The sequence below is a fragment of the Capsicum annuum genome, chromosome 4 (assembly GCF_002878395.1).
Source record: "Capsicum annuum cultivar UCD-10X-F1 chromosome 4, UCD10Xv1.1, whole genome shotgun sequence".
Taxonomy (NCBI): Eukaryota; Viridiplantae; Streptophyta; class Magnoliopsida; order Solanales; family Solanaceae; genus Capsicum; species Capsicum annuum.
Window position 1 is genome coordinate 70,971,875 of NC_061114.1, and position 16,056 is coordinate 70,987,930.

A 16,056-nucleotide genomic window follows, 5' to 3' on the forward strand; every position below is an offset into this window, starting at 1 on the left:
ATTGTTAGCATCTATTGGTAGTGCGTGTTTATGGGTTTTATCGTTGCTATGCTATTTTGGTTGGGAGTTGATGGGTGGAAGCCTCAAATACCCACATGGGTTTGATCAGTGAAAGCTCCAAGCTCTAGAAAGTCCAAGGCCATCTTCAAAAGAACGATTTTGGATGAACTTTAGGAACCCATATCATTCTCGAAAGAGGAATATGAAGACCAAAGCAATGATAGACAATTACATATGTAGTTTGCTAAATTTTCACTATCTTAGACATAAGGGTGAATGCGAGGTTAACTATGCCATGGGTATCATCCTAGAAATAGGAAAGCCTAGATTGAGGTTGTGGTTAACAATTGTTGAACACACCTATTAGGTATTCGAAAGAATCAATGGGTGAAAGTTTGGTGTTTTGTTGAAAGTCTAGCATCAAAATCTATAACCAAGACTACCCATATTTGATTTACTAAATTGATGTTGATGATTAATACTCAAATGTCACTCCATTAGTAATGCATAATCCCAAGATCCGTGCTTAATTGTTAAAACTCTAATTATTCGTAGCCCCAAATTTATACTAGAAAAACCCAAAAAAAATATTAGTGTAGGAATCTATCTCCTATATTTTATCTTTTTGTAGCATTTATTTGAATTTAACTTGCATTATCATTTCAAATTAATTTGATTGCCACTCACATTGTTCCTCTTGGATTCGACCCTGACTCTAAAGTTGGGTAAATATATTGATGATGACCGCCTTGCACTTAAATTGATGTGTAAGTTGAGCATTATCAAAAATGGCGTTGTTGCCGGGGAATAATTTGGTACATTAAGTTTGTTTGAAATTTTAGTTACTCGCTGAAATTCAAGCTTGTATATATTTGTTTGTGATTTTCTTTTGTAGGTAGAGTTTAGTTTATTTTTATATGACATCTTCCAACAAATATGATGTTGGTAGTTGGAAGTCCGATCTTGACGATCCATATTCATATCATGACATGCCACAGTTCATGAGAGAATATGGCTATACTCCTCGGAGAGAGATGGATTCACTATCTCAATCCTATAGGGAGTATAAGTGCTCTTTATGTAGTGGTCGAGACAAACATTAGAGTGATTGTCCACATGCCCCTTCTCCTTATTATACTAACCGAGTTGTTAGTCCTTCTTATGAGTTTGATAGGTATAATAAAGAGAAGAAAGAATATCAAGATACCAAGTCCAATAGCTGTGGCCCAAGGTTACAAGACATTTTGGATCAGTTGGAAGCAATGGAGGAGGGCCTAAAACACATACATCAAGAATGGGCAAGTGTCAAGAAGGAGGTTATGGGTGAAGAAGAAAAGCTTGAAACCATCATTTCCATGCCTATTACCCAGGAAGAAGTATGTCAAGATGAGAAACCAAGCTATGATGATAAGCTTGGTAGCAAAGAATCCTCAGTGACTTTCGAACAATTCGAATCATATGAGGAAGGAGAGGCTAAAATAAAAGAAATAAAACTAGAGTCAAAAAAAGAATCAATACAAAACTCTTATAACAACCCTAGTTCATTTTGGGGTGACACTGCTTTGGACAAAGCTAACCCAAAGTTAGGTTTGGACCTCGTTCAACCCACTTTTCAACATTAGGCATAGAGGATGTGATGAGGATCCATCCCTTTGACCAAATGGAGGATTATGGGGAGGTGAGTCTGACTATTATACTTTAGAGTTTGTCATTCCGAAGGAGCACATGGAGCCCCATCCATCAAAGGCCAAGATGCTCAACTTCTGAAGTAAAAGGAATGCCCTATTGATGATCTTACTTTTAACCAAAGAGCGAATTTGAAAGTTTGATGTGAAGTTGGGTAAAAGATTCAAGTCTTCAAAATGGCGAGATCAAAGATTTCTTGCCATTTTACCACCGCTTCCAAGTTTCATCATGAAAGATTTGAATTTTATATCCCTCTATCACTCATTGCATGTTGAACGAAAGTTGGGATAAATATTCAAATTTTCTAAGTGGAGACACAAAGGGAAGTTGTGAAGGCATCATGCTACGATGTTAAACTAAGCGCTCGATGGGAGGCAACCCATCACGCCACAAAAACTGCACATATCCTTTTATTCATTCATAATAGAGTAGATTTTTTTTTTTGTATTTGTTTGAACATGATCTATGTAAAAGAGAGTTGGGAAAGTGGCCTGTTGGCCTGAACAACTAAGTGCAGAGGCCTAGATTTTAGCCTCGGTTACCATAACCACGATCTATGTCAACACGATCGTTGATGCCATGAGTCCATAATTACGGAACTACAACTGCGATCGCAGTCATACCAGTTTAAGTGACCATCTAACTGCCATTTTCTCCATGAATTTATTCTCAAAATTCTCTCAAAACTCTCTTATCTAGTGGCATTGTGTAAGGTATCCAAGAGTTTATCTCAAATTTTTTGCATCATTTATCTGGTATGTAGTCTCAAACTCCCTCTCTTTTATTTTTATTATAGGCCTGGGACATGTAGATTGAACACTGGCATAAATTAGTTTTTACAATGTCAAAACTATGCTTGTTTGTATTTATTGTTGTGGTTAGCAACTATAGGATGCTTACACGTCGTTTGGGGAAGTCTTGAGTACCCATATTTTAACCTAACATGGTTGAAACAGATGTGTATATTATGTATTAATTCAATGCCCGAAATAGTTCAAGGTGAACTCCTTCAAGTTTGGGGAGGGGACTAAAATCACACAAGCTAGGCTTACTTTATATTATCATGATGATTATGTTCTTAGTTAGAAGACAGAGTTGGTGTTAACTGTGCACATCTTGAGTAGGACAGAACTGTTGATGATGGTTTTGGGTATCGTAGTCGCGCTCCTGATAACCATGATCAGCACGATCGTGGTCAATGCTCCGTGGTTGCTACACCTGAGGACTGTTTTCTGCAGAAATCCAAACTTCTGCCCATATATTTTTCACCTCTGAATCTCCTATGGTATTTCCACAATCCCTTTTATTGCTATATAACAAAGTTTTGCTTTGTAAATTTTAAAAATAGTTTAAAGTATGTCCATACACGTGCTTAGCTACAAAATGGGAGACTCAGATGATATCAGGCCCATGTCCCCGAAAAGCCACAACCAGTGTTATAATGAATTCCCAAGGTCCAAGCTATTCCTACAAAGGAGTATCTCTATGGACTGAGTCCCAGAGAATTTCTCAAAATTCTTTAACAGACTTTCTCCTATCAGAGAGCATGCTCCAGGGCTACCCCAGGGGTCAGGAGAATCCTCCACTACTCGCCATTCATATGTGGCTCAGTTCAACTATGGAATATATCAGGAGAAGTTGAAAAAGCAAGGTTCTAGGGTTGCAAAATTGAAAAAGCATATTCAGCTTTGGCAATATCACACAAGAACCTCCAGGAGTCACAGGAAAAGAAGAGAGAAAAATTCTTCACCAAGATGTGGAGAGGGGTAAAGGACATCTTTAAGATGCTCAAACCTGAAAAACATTTACCTTCATCGAGGAGCGAGAGTGATGATGGAGCCCCTGCTGAGAGGTCTGGTGCTGATGACGGTGGAGATGATGCACGGTATACTAGAGATAATGAAGCTGATTCTGGGAGTATCCTTTACTCTTATCTTGTTAACTAGGCAGTGGGGGCACTGCCAGCTTTTTAGTTAGGGGTCTCTGTCTTTATATTTATACTGATTGGATGTCTTTGGGTAGTGTTTTGGATGACACTCTGGATATTGTTTTTATTTTATTTTGAGATGCCATATTTTTAGGTACTCTGATGGTGCCCATATTTTATGGATTATCATGTGATTTTTAGTTTTAGTTTTTTTCTTTTACTTTAATTGTATTTTTAGGCGATGATGCATGACTAACTTTTCCTATGATGTATTGAGTGATGACATTCTTAAGGATAAAACATCATGTTTGGGTTTGAGGCATAGATTCAGGGAAATTCTGAGTATCCGTAGCACAAATGTAAAGAATGCAAGGGAAGTCTGAGTACCCGTGGCATTTTATTTTATTAAAACTTTAGTCACTTTATACACCATTGGCAAATTCTGAGTAGCCATATGCTTAGCTTGCCCATTTTGAGCCTAAATGTGAGACTAAGGCTTTGGTTGTAGCCATAGTTTAGCAAATTAAGTGTGTTACTAATGTAAAACAAACAACCAAAAAAACACCCCCCCCCCCCCCCCCCCCCCCGTCCAAAAATTTTTAAAAATTAAGGGCATGGACGTGAGCAACTTTGTAACAAATCTTTTTCTCTTTTTGTGGCTTCACAAATTTTGACTTATGAATAAAATTAGATACTCCAAATTTATCTCTAGTGGGAGGGACATTTGAGCCCCTTGGCAAATTTTGCATGCCATATGTGGTGAGCTTTTGGCATTCACCTGTTGTATACTTATGTTGTCTAGAACTTGCCTCGTTAGTCTTTCAAAGCTAATGTTGATGGTATTTGGTTGGAGAAATGATCTTAGGCCATCCTTGTGATTTTGGAACCAACTCTAGCCTAAAAAGCCTTCATGTGCATGATTATAATCCCTAGTACCCACTTTGAGCCTTTAGACCTTTCTTTGGAAAATTCATTACAAGCCATGTTCCATTTTTTTATCCCTCTTTTGAACCGTACCCTCCTTGAATTTGAAAATGCAACCTAAGGCTTAGAACCTTAGTTGGGGGTGGTGAAAGTGATGTAAGGAAGTTTGGAGCCACGAAGTATTAGTTAAATGCCCAATGTGCCTAAGTGTTGAAAACAAATAAATAAAAGAAGAAAGAGTCGACAAAGGAAAGAATTATGCGTAAGTTACAAGAAAAAGAAATGAAAAAAAAGTGGTAAACCAAGAAAGAAATTTGTAGGCATGAGAAACGAGATAAAACAAAGAAGAGTGGCTAATAGTCAAAAAGAAAGATTGAAAAGTGTGATGTTGACATTCAAGGAAGGGAGTAGCCATGTTGTTCCTAAACAAAATCCTACCCTAACCCAAACTTACATTACAAGCTTAGAAAGTCCTTTGAGATCTCGAAACCATTTACTTTCTTTGTAGTGGTGATTGAAAATAGAGGCAAGCCTATGGTATAACACTTGTTACATTGAGATTTCTTTTGTGTGAGAGAGAGTTTGTGCACTTAAAATTCCTTGTTGCATATTTTGTAGCTTGATGTGAGGAATTCTCTTTCTTGTGAGGATAGTATGTGAACCAAGTTGCGTTGGGTGATTTTGTCACCTTCTAGCAATGAGGCAAATGGAGTATAACTTAGTTGTGGTCAAAAGGAAGTCACTTCTAGAGTATTGGTTTTTGTTGCTAGGTCGCTCTTTGAAGTCCTATATAGCCTTGGTTTTAGTATTTTATAAAGAGGGGTGCGGTAAAGTTAGCTTAGCCTATGTGCAATGAGATATTTATGGCTGCGATTAAAGTTGAGGTTATTGTGATCTTTAAGGAATAAAGGTTGGTCTTAAATGATTGTGTCTCATGATAAGAGGTAGTGTTGCTTGAGGACAAGCAAATGCTTTAAGTTAGGGGTGTTAATGAGTGGTGAGTTTAACACTCAATCGCATTCATTATTCGTGTATATTACCTTGTTATGGATGAATAAATGAGACATAATTGCGATACTAATATCCACTTCTTACAGACATAGAGTTAAAGGGTTAGAAAGATGTGGATTGGAGCTCAAAATGATAAAAAAGAGAGCAAGAAAGTGCAGCTGAAGACCTGAAATAGAAGGGCCTCAAGTACTATGGTCGAGATCCGTTGACCGTGGTCGTGGCAGTCAAGGATGGTCAATTAATCAAGATCGTGGAGGTAAACCATGGTTGTGTAGCCGCGGTCGCAGCCAGACCTGCACGATCGCGGCCTAGCAGAGGATTTCAGCCCCAGGGTAAAATTATAATTGCACGTACCGTTCCAAATTTGACAAAAATAACTCAAACCCTATCATTATGGAACAATTATCATCTTCCCCAATTTTTTAGGTTTTAGCTTTAGACTTCATAGCCTCCATATTTTTGGAGAAGAAAATATTGTATAAATTTTGGGTGAAGAATACATTGGAGACTTTCTAAGTGGAAGATTTGCTCACTTCCATTGTGGACATTGTGGGAGAGCCAAGTTTGAAGTAACATTCGCTTAATTCTTCAACAATTCATTTCAATGGAGATTATGGGTATATATGCTTATTTATCTTATGTGTAGCTAAATCTCCCTCTTGGGGTTATGTGTGAATAGGGGTTTAAACTGTGTGTAGGTTGTTATTGTTAGCATCTATTTGGTAGTTCTTATTTATGGGTTTTATCATTGCTATGCTATTTTAGTTGGGAGTTGATGTGTGTAGTTTCTAAATTTTCACTATCTTAGATATAAGGGTGAATGTGAGGTTAACTATGCCTTGGATATCATCCTAGAAATAGGGTTGCCTAGATTGAGGTTGTGGTTACCAATTGTTGAACACACCTATTAGGTATTCGAAAGAATCAATGGGTGAAATTTTGGTGTTTTTTTTGAAAGACTAGCATCAAAATCTATAACCAAGCCTACCCATATTTGATTTATAAAATTGATGTTGACGATTAACACTCACATGTCACTCCCTTAGTAGTGCATAATCCCAAGATCTATGCTTAATTGTTAAAACTCTAATTACTCGTAGCCCCAAATTTATACTAGAAAAAACAAAAAGAAATATTAGTGTAGGAATCTATCTCCCCCATTTTATATTTTTTAACCATTTATTTGAATTTAACTTGTATCAATCATTTTAAATTAATTTTATCGCCACTCATATTATTCCTTATGGATTCGACCTCGATTCCAAAGTTGGATAAATATATTAACGATGATCGCCTTGCACTTAAATTGACATGTAAGTTGAGCGTTATCAAAGACCAGAGAATAAGAAAGGATGGATCTATAAAGAATGAAAAAAAAGGGTCGTGTTACTGTTTTGACAGAGAATTTGGTTGCAACTCAAGTATGTCAAAAGGTTAAGGGAATAGGAAAAGACTCTTAAGAATTAGGATGTGTTAGGGAAACAAATATTTGACCCAACATTTCCAGAAATGAGAGAGTTGATCAGTATGTTAAAATTTTAAAATTTGGACCACTTGTTCAGATTTGATGCATCCTATCTGTATGAGGAGGAGATGAAGATGTTTTATCAAAACATGAAAATTTATGCCAATGGTTTGTATCTAACCTCTATGGTGAATGGTATGAAAATAGGTTTGGATAAAGATATTCTCCCCCTTTGTGTTCTAACTTCAGTGATCAAGTGCATTATGTTGATGAGGGGGTCTGCCGAGTTTTTAAAATTGCATGGTGCAGTTGATGGATCACACCCTGAGAACTCTGACAAAAGAGTTATCAAGAGAGACTTTAAATGGTTGTGTCAGCTTGTGACAAGTACACTGCCTCCCAGGTCTGATAAGGAGACCTCTTTGACTAGTGCAGATCTGGTTCTAATGGAGATGATGTTTAAATACAAGAAGATTAACCTCTCTACCATTGTTATTAGGCATACGAATACCTTCATCAATGTCAACACTAAAAACCATGGGCTACCCTATGGGTTCTGGTTGGATAGGGTGTGTGCTTACTTCAACATTGAGTGTAGAAAAGTGAATACTAACTTAGTAAAGGGAATGTCTGGTATCTCAGCTCATAAGGGAGATGAATACCTTATCAAGATGAATGATAGAGAATCTACGTCTCTGGTGTCTGACTTTAAGGATGAATAAATTCAATTGAAGAAGGAAATTGAGACTTTAACTGCATTGCTTGCCTTGTGAGATACAGAAATAAGTGTGTTGAAGGCTGCTTTAGCAGACAGAAGGTGAAAAGGAAAAAAAAATCAAGACAGAAAGTGTGTGCTGCAAAGTTCTACCCTGCAGGAAATGATCGAGGAATTTAAAACTAAGAATATTCGTCAACAGGTTCCTTCTTGGAGTTATATTCAGTTTGGTTCTCTCTTTCTTCTCCTCAGTTATCTCCTTAGTTCCCTCAACTGTCCTTGTTTCTAGTGAATATCTGCACAATTATTTTTTTTTAATATTTTATGGTTATTATTTTTATAAGTGGTTTGTGGTACTATATGACGCTTGAATGAATGACCTTTTGTGGTATCACTTCTTCTATTTATATGTGCTTCTCTCTTGCTCGTGTTCATATTGCCTCAATGGCCATGAATTAACATTTATGGCTTATCTATGCCTTGTTTACTACATAACCTTTTCGATGATGTCAAAAGAGGGAAACAAACTGCATTTGTAGATACGAAGACATGTTGTGCAGAAATATGTAGCGGCGTTGTAGATATGTAGTCTATAGGTTGTGCTAATAAAGATAGAGGTTCTCTCATTCAAGAGGGACTTAAATGCTCATTGATAGGAGAAATAAAGTAGAGGATGCCTGCATTCTTATGGGCAAACTGGTCTGACATGTGTTCTTGTGGGTTATGTTGTGTTGCTGAGATGTAGGCCGTGTTGTGTAGAAGTTAATTGAAGATGCTGAGTATGCTAATCTGATTGTTTGAGTTTGTCATCACCAAAAAGAAGGAAATTGTTAAGTCCTTGTTTTTGATGATTGACAAATTCATAGTTTGGGACCTACTCCCTAGAGCCCTTGTTGTGATGACAAAGGCCTTTTACGTATTAGGGAACAGGTTGGGATCACTGATCACTGTCACAGTCAACTTTCCAGCTGACACATATTACAAAAGTTGGTGAGAAGCTGCTGCCACCTTTTTGCCTCAACCAATGAGATTGCTTTTAGTTTTTTCTTGTGTAACAATATATAATGCTCATCTTCCACGATAAAAAAACCAACACTTCCATATACTCACAATTAAAGATCTTTCTAAAGTGCCGCGCTACAAATCAAAGGCTGAAACTGTAACAGGCTACCTATTATTTATTGAGTTGATTTTTACTTCCTTGTTATAGTTGAATCTTTGTAAATGTGTACTTAAAAGTCTACCTACGTTGCTTATTATTATGGTAGGTGTGATGTAGCATCTCTTGTTGTAATCGTCTAGAGTTAGGTGATTGAGTCAAGCTAGAGTTAGCTTGAGGAGTCTAGTTAGAGGTAGCTGGAGGTGGAAGCAGTAGAGTTACTGCTTAGTTTCCTTGATAGAGTTATTGCTAAGAAACAGAGGATTAGGAGGCCATCCTAGGAGTTTGTATTCAAGGGGTTGCTTGAATATAATGGAACTGAAATCCTGGAGGCAGGTCGTGGTTTTTCTCTCTTGAGCAAGGAGTTTCCATGTAAAAAACCTGTCTTTACTTTTTGTACTCCTGCACTACTTACTACATTTACCTCCTATTTCTCGTTGCGTGTGTGACTCTAGGAACAGTTTCCTAAGTCGAGGAGCAACCTACCCCACAACCCTTTAGTTATGCTATCTCAACCACTAATTTGTACCATAATTTTATTAAATTCTCAAGACAGTCTGGTGGAGGTCTAATGGTATTGGGTAAATCGAGTATCCTAGTTGTGCGTTTGTCCAACAAAAAGAAGAAACACATTATTCTTTATCCCATGAGACTTAATTGTATAGACAATAATTTTAGAATATGAGAACCTCTTTGGAGTAGTACTATAGCATAGGTGGATAACAATGATCAAAGATAATTTCAACATCACTGTGCATCATGTTTCAATATCACTATGCAATATGTATTATGTTAAAGATATATTAATTATCTGAGAAGTCTATTAGCTAGTTAGTTGAAGTTTTTTGACAGTTAGTTAGTAGGTGCCAATTTTTGTACAACTTCACTGACTCAAGACGATATAACTTTTGTCTATCTTAGCTTAGAGCAAATATTTTTATTGTATCTTATATTGCCTTATATACTGAACTGAATGAAGTCTTATCCAATTTTACTTCATCTTCATTATACCTTGACTTTGCATAATTCCGTAATTCTCTATGGTGTAGACATCAAGATTTCATGGTTAATATTGGAGTCCAAATTTAGTTTCTTTACCTACTAAAAAATAGGACATAGATGGAAGTAGGCGTATAAAATAAAGCATCATACTGATGGGATCATTGCAAATTAATCTAAGATATCAATTCTTTCGTGTTTCAGCAGGTCAAGTTAGTGGCCGAAGGCAATACTCAACAACTTGGATTGGACTACAAAAATAATTTTCATCAGTTATGAAAATGACAAACGTAAAAGCCTCGTTGGCCACTGCTGTGAAGAAAGGGTGGGCTATATATAATTGAATATAAATAATATCTTTCTTTATAACGAATCACATGAGGAAGCTATATGGCACTACCTCCAGGGATGGCAGTGGACAATAAGCTGGTTTGCAAGCTGAACAAACCCTTCTATGGCTTAAAGTAGGTTAGTAGGCAACGATATATCTAGTCAACTTAATACTTGTGTTTAAAGAGGTAATCTCACTCTATGTATGACTGCTCCTTAATTTATAAGAAGGCAAATGACTCAACAGTTTATAATGCTGCATATGTGGATGATATCATTCTCACTGGAACGGATTTGAGAGATTAAAGAATTGAATCATTTTCTACATAATACCTTCATGATCAATAGCTTAGGTAGGTTACCCTACTTGTTGGATTTGAAAATTAAAGAATAAAGAGGATGGACTTATTATTTCATAAAGGATGTTTTTGCTTGATTTTTTTGAAAGAACATGACTATCTTAGTAGATAGTATCTCATCTCCTCTGTATCCCACAGTTAAATTGAGGTGCCAAAGAGCGTATTGCACTCCAGTATTCTACTACTTATAGGAAACCACTTGGTAATTTGAACTTCCTCACTAACACGAGAATGAATATTAAAGTGTTCAACATTTGATTCAGCTTGGGCATTTTTCTATCCCAGGAGCCCAGTTTCAAGGTGAAAGCCCTTTGTAATTCAAATTGGTCTTCCTGTCAAAACTCTATAAAGTCACTGAGTTGTTATCTAGTTCTTTTAGGGAATCCTCTTATCAATTGGAAGTCTAAGAAATATGAGACTACTTTATTGTCATATGTAGTAGCATAGTATAGAGCTCTCAGAAAAGTGACAGAGAATTAGTGTGGTTGAACAGTTTATTTGAAGAACTCATGCCCCGTCCACTACCATTTCATGTTTTTTGTGACAGTCAATCAGTAATCCACAAAACTAAGAATTTAGTATTCATAAGAGAACCAACACATTGAGGTTGATTGTCACATTGTGAAAAATTAGTGCAAGAAGAATTTGTCACCTTACACAATATTGATACTGATTATTAGTTGGCAGATGTTCTAACAAAAGCTCCAATAGGAATTAAATATTCTACTATTGTTAATAAGTTAGATGTGTTTTAAACACGTCCAGCTTAAGAAGGGTGTTAAGAAAAAATAATTATCTGATTAGCTAATTCGTTGAGGTTGTTAAACAGTTATCTAATACGCGTCAGATCAGCCGACTTAAGTCAGTGTAGCCTTAATCTATCTTAGCTTAATTCTTCTTCATCTTCATTCTCTCTTGACTTTATGTATGTCAATAGTTCTCTGATGGTGTTAATATCAAGGTTTCATCATAATATATTCAGAGAAGGCCATGAAATTGTTTTTTTTTTACTAATTTAGCTTTTGATTTTTTTGATGTTGTTATCTATATGAATTTCTTTAAACTATCAAGTTCAAGAAGGAAGAATTGTAAACATGAAAATACCACTCATTTGCTTGACTAGAACCAGCAAAGAAGAGCTTTTGAGTAGTTAAAGTTCTCAACATCAGAAGAAGCGCGTTGTGTAAGTAATATTTAATTATTGTTGGACTTTCAATATGTGGTATTAGCAATCACTTGACCTACAGAAAGTCTGTGAATATATGATGCAACTAATACCATCAAAATACATTATAGTTACTATTTGTTAAAGTTGTAGACAATAGAGATGTCATGATCCAAAATAGAATCTGTGATGGCACCTTCACACTCTCTAGTATAGATAAGCCTATCCCAATCCAACTCAATAATTAAGTAAACAGAAATAGAAGAAGAATAGAGAAAATTCTAAAATATTTAAATACAAAATATTAATTTCAAAGATACATCCCAGGTTTAGTTGTCACAAGTACAAACCCAGTGTTTTGAACGGTGAAAGATGACAGAAGGTGACAAGGCTCTATCTCGCCATGCGGTGAGGCAAGGAGCGAGGTGATCACCTTTTGAAAGTGCGGTGACAATTAATTATGAATAAATTCAAATAATTAATTGCATATATAAATGATCAAAATATCAATAACAATAATATATTGGCAAATATTTCAAATCAAAAACTAAAAATAAAATGGTAGATACTAAAAGTCAAGAACTTGAATGACTCAACAATCCATAAAATAAGCAATACTAAAACTCTAAAGTTTATTCTTATTCAAGATTTACATAATCTTAAAGTGTAACATGCATTTTATTGAATTGCCCCTCATTTCTTCCTCCTCGGATTGAAAACCCTGGGTTTCTGGCCATTAGAAATTTTTTTGGATTTCTTATCTCTGGACAGGATACGACTAGGTGAAATGACTCGTACACTGGGGTACGAGTGGTAGGATTTAGTCATATGCTGACCAGTGTTGGTTAGTGGGTTGGATTTGGTTTTGGAATGTATACGACGTGGGTGGTACGAGTCGTATGGGTGGACACGAATAGTTTGGTTTGGGTCTTTCCTTTACTTAATCATAGGCTTGGTAGACTAAGTTGGATTTGAGTATGAGTGGCTCACCATGAGCCATAAGCCAGGGTACTAGTTGTACCATGGACTCGTATGGTGGGCAGTGTTCAAACCTCTTTAGATTCTATTCTGCCAGAGGATACGAATCACGAGTACCAGTCGTATGCATGGATACGACATAGTTTAGGGTGAGTCATACCTTGGACAGTATTAGGTTTAAGGGGAAAACCTTGGGTATGAGTGGTGGGTACCACTCATACGCGCGGGAAGGGGGGGTACGATTCGTATAGGTCACTCGTACCTTATGATGGGAAATTTATACAGTTTAAGTGAGGGAAATATGAATATTTACCCACTTAACCTAATAAGGCCCCACGACTTTTAACTCACTTGGGAGACTATTTGCCCTATTATTCTATTCTTTGACACTTAGAAAAACACTCTCTAATCCTCTCTATGGCTTTTGGGATAAGGAATCTAGGGTTTCATCTTAAGAATTAATTTGGGGCTTGTGTTGGTGATTTCTCTCCATCATCTTCTTGGTTTAAGTTATGTTCTCTTCCCTCATTGTTAGTTCCAACCAAAGGCATAATTTTATACAATATTTTCATGGTTTGATTATTGTATGGTTTGAGTTTTCAAATATAATTTGGGGGGTTTAGGTTATAAATGCTTGGTTATGGTTTTTCCGTATTTTAATTATGCTTTTATATGCTTTAATGTTGGTTTTGGATAATTTATTGCATGGGAATGATTATTTGGTAATTGACTTTGGTTTTGGAAATACTTTGCCCCCAATATATTTGACAAAATGCCCATGAAAATGTTTTCACTACAATGTTGGATTTTAATGAAACTTATGCATGGTTTAAACTTGGTAATGGAACCCTAAATGGTTAAATAACTTGGAATGGTTAAAATAGAATGGTTTTGGGTTTAACAATCATTCTTGTGGGGTACAATGGAATTCCCCAAGTAATCATAATGATGGAACACTTGTGGGGTACATGGGACTCCCCCAAGTTAATTGGATAATGTGATCTATGGTACATCGGAATCCCTTGATCTCAAAAAAGTTTAGCTAAGGACAATACTAGTAAGTTATAGTCGGTATGATGATACCGCTATGTATAGCCTTGGTTAATAACAATGATTTGGTTTGGTTGGAAAATGTTTTAATTGGGTAATAATGGCTGGGTGTGATAGATGACTGTGAAAGTGGGAGTTCAATGAACGAACACTGAAACTCATGTTTACCGACATAAAGGGTACGTCATGGCAACCTTATATAATACTATGAGGTATATGGAAATCCTCTAAGTAAACTGTACATATGTATCATGGAAGGTAGGGGTACTTGGAAATCCCCTACTCTAATGGTATCTTCGGTTCACATGACTACACGCATCGAAGCCCGTTCAGGGGGTTACACTGGACCAATATATCCTGTGGGTGGTTAAGGATGTTAAAGCTACACATAGCCAGATTAATGGTTTTAAATACATGCTAAACCTGATTTCCTTTCCCGGCATGGTTATATATTTATATATGTATGATTTGTATGAATATGGATGGTTTATTTAGTTTTGTTAATGACATTATTTTATCCTTATCCTGAGTTCATGCTAGCGTTCACCCATTAACCTGTTGATGAGTGGTGATTTTACCACTCATTTGCACTCAACAATCATTCACATTACCATGTTTTGAATGAATAAATATGACATAACTTGTTATTGAATGCACTAATATTCATATTTTACAGGAACATTATTGATGAGATGATAGATACGAATTAGAGCTAAAAAAAAGATCAAAAGGAAATAAATAAGTGTAGCTGAAGACCTGGAGCAGACACAACCTCTGTTACCGCAGGTGCGGTCTGAGGGCCGTGATCACGGTCAATCAAGAAGGTCAACCAACCGTGAATGCATGGCTCTAACGGTGGTTGTGGTAGCCGTGGTCGCAAGCCTGTGTGATCGCAGCCTTGCAAAAAAATGCAGCCCAAGGGCAAAAATGTGCACGTAGCTGATCCAAAATTTAACAAAATAAAGACTCAAACCCTAATTACATATCATATTCTATCTTTCCTAATTTTTTGACATTTTTCTAAGGTTTGTAGCCTCTATTTTTGTAGTAGACAATATTGTATAAATTTTGGTTGAAGAATATTTTGGAGTCAATTCCAAGTGAAGAATTAGTGAACTCTCATTGAAGATTTGTTGGATCTTATAATTTAAAGTAACATTCACTTGGATTTTCTTAAATCAAATAAATGGAGATTTTGGGTGAAATCTTTACTTATTTATCTTATGAGTAGCTAATTTTTCCTCTTGGGATTATGCTAGAATAGGGTTTAATATGTGTGGGATGTGATTTGTTAGTGCATTTACTAGTCCGTGATTTTGGATTCTACTATTGATTGAGTAAATTGGTTGGGATTTGTGGATGAAAGCCCCAAATACCCAAATGGGTTTGATCGATGAAAATCTCAAGCTCTTGAAAACTCAAACTATCCTTGAAAGAGGAGTTTGGTTGAACTTTAGGAACCCACATCATCCTTGAAAGAGGGATGTGGGAACCCAAGGCAATAATAGACACTTTATGAGCATGGTTGACTAATTTTCACTATCTTAGACATAAGGGTGATTGTGAAGTTGACTATACTTAAGGTACCATCCTAGAAATAGGAGGTGTCTAATTGAGGTATTAGGTGGTTTTGATTGAAGCACTGTTTAGGTACTCGAAAGGGTCAATGAGTGACACCCTAGAGGTTTTGTTCACAAACTAGCCTCCAGGATTTCTAACCTAGCCTACCACATCATCAACACTTATAATTTGCATCAAGCTATCACACGTTTATGCATATGTCTCCCCTAGGAAAGTATACTCCCAAGATCCATGCCTAATTGCCTAGACTCTAATTATTCATAGCCCTTAATTAATACTAGAAAATCCCAAAAAGAAATATTAAGTGTGATATCTTTTAAAAACCCCAATTTTTAACTTTTTGTACTATTGGTTTGAAATTTAGCTATCATCTATCGTTTCAAACTAATTTAGTCGCCACTCACATTGTTCCTTGTGGATTCGACCCCGACTCCAAAGTTGGGTAAATATATTGACGACGACTGCTTTGCACTTAAATTGACGTGTAAGTTGAGTGTTATAAAAAATGGCGCCATTACTGGGGAATAATTTAGCGTACTGAGTTGGTTTAAAATTTTAGCTGACTTGCTTGAGTTCAAACTTTTAAATATTTGTTTGTGATTTTTTTTATGTTTTTTGTGTTAGGTAGATTTTTTTTTTGCTTTACTTTTCTCTATGGCATCTTCCAATAAATATGATTTTGATAGTTGGAAGTTCTTCCTTGACGA

At 36.2% G+C, this 16,056-nt stretch overlaps 1 long non-coding RNA gene across 1 annotated transcript; it reads left to right on the forward strand.

Moving 5' to 3' along the window:
- The first annotated feature begins 10,049 nt into the window (after positions 1–10,049).
- LOC107867985 lies at positions 10,050–14,503 on the forward strand. The gene is made up of 2 exons (XR_001673492.2): positions 10,050–10,354; positions 14,445–14,503. It is a non-coding gene; the product is annotated as an uncharacterized LOC107867985 (long non-coding RNA).
- Positions 14,504–16,056: the final 1,553 nt, after the last annotated feature.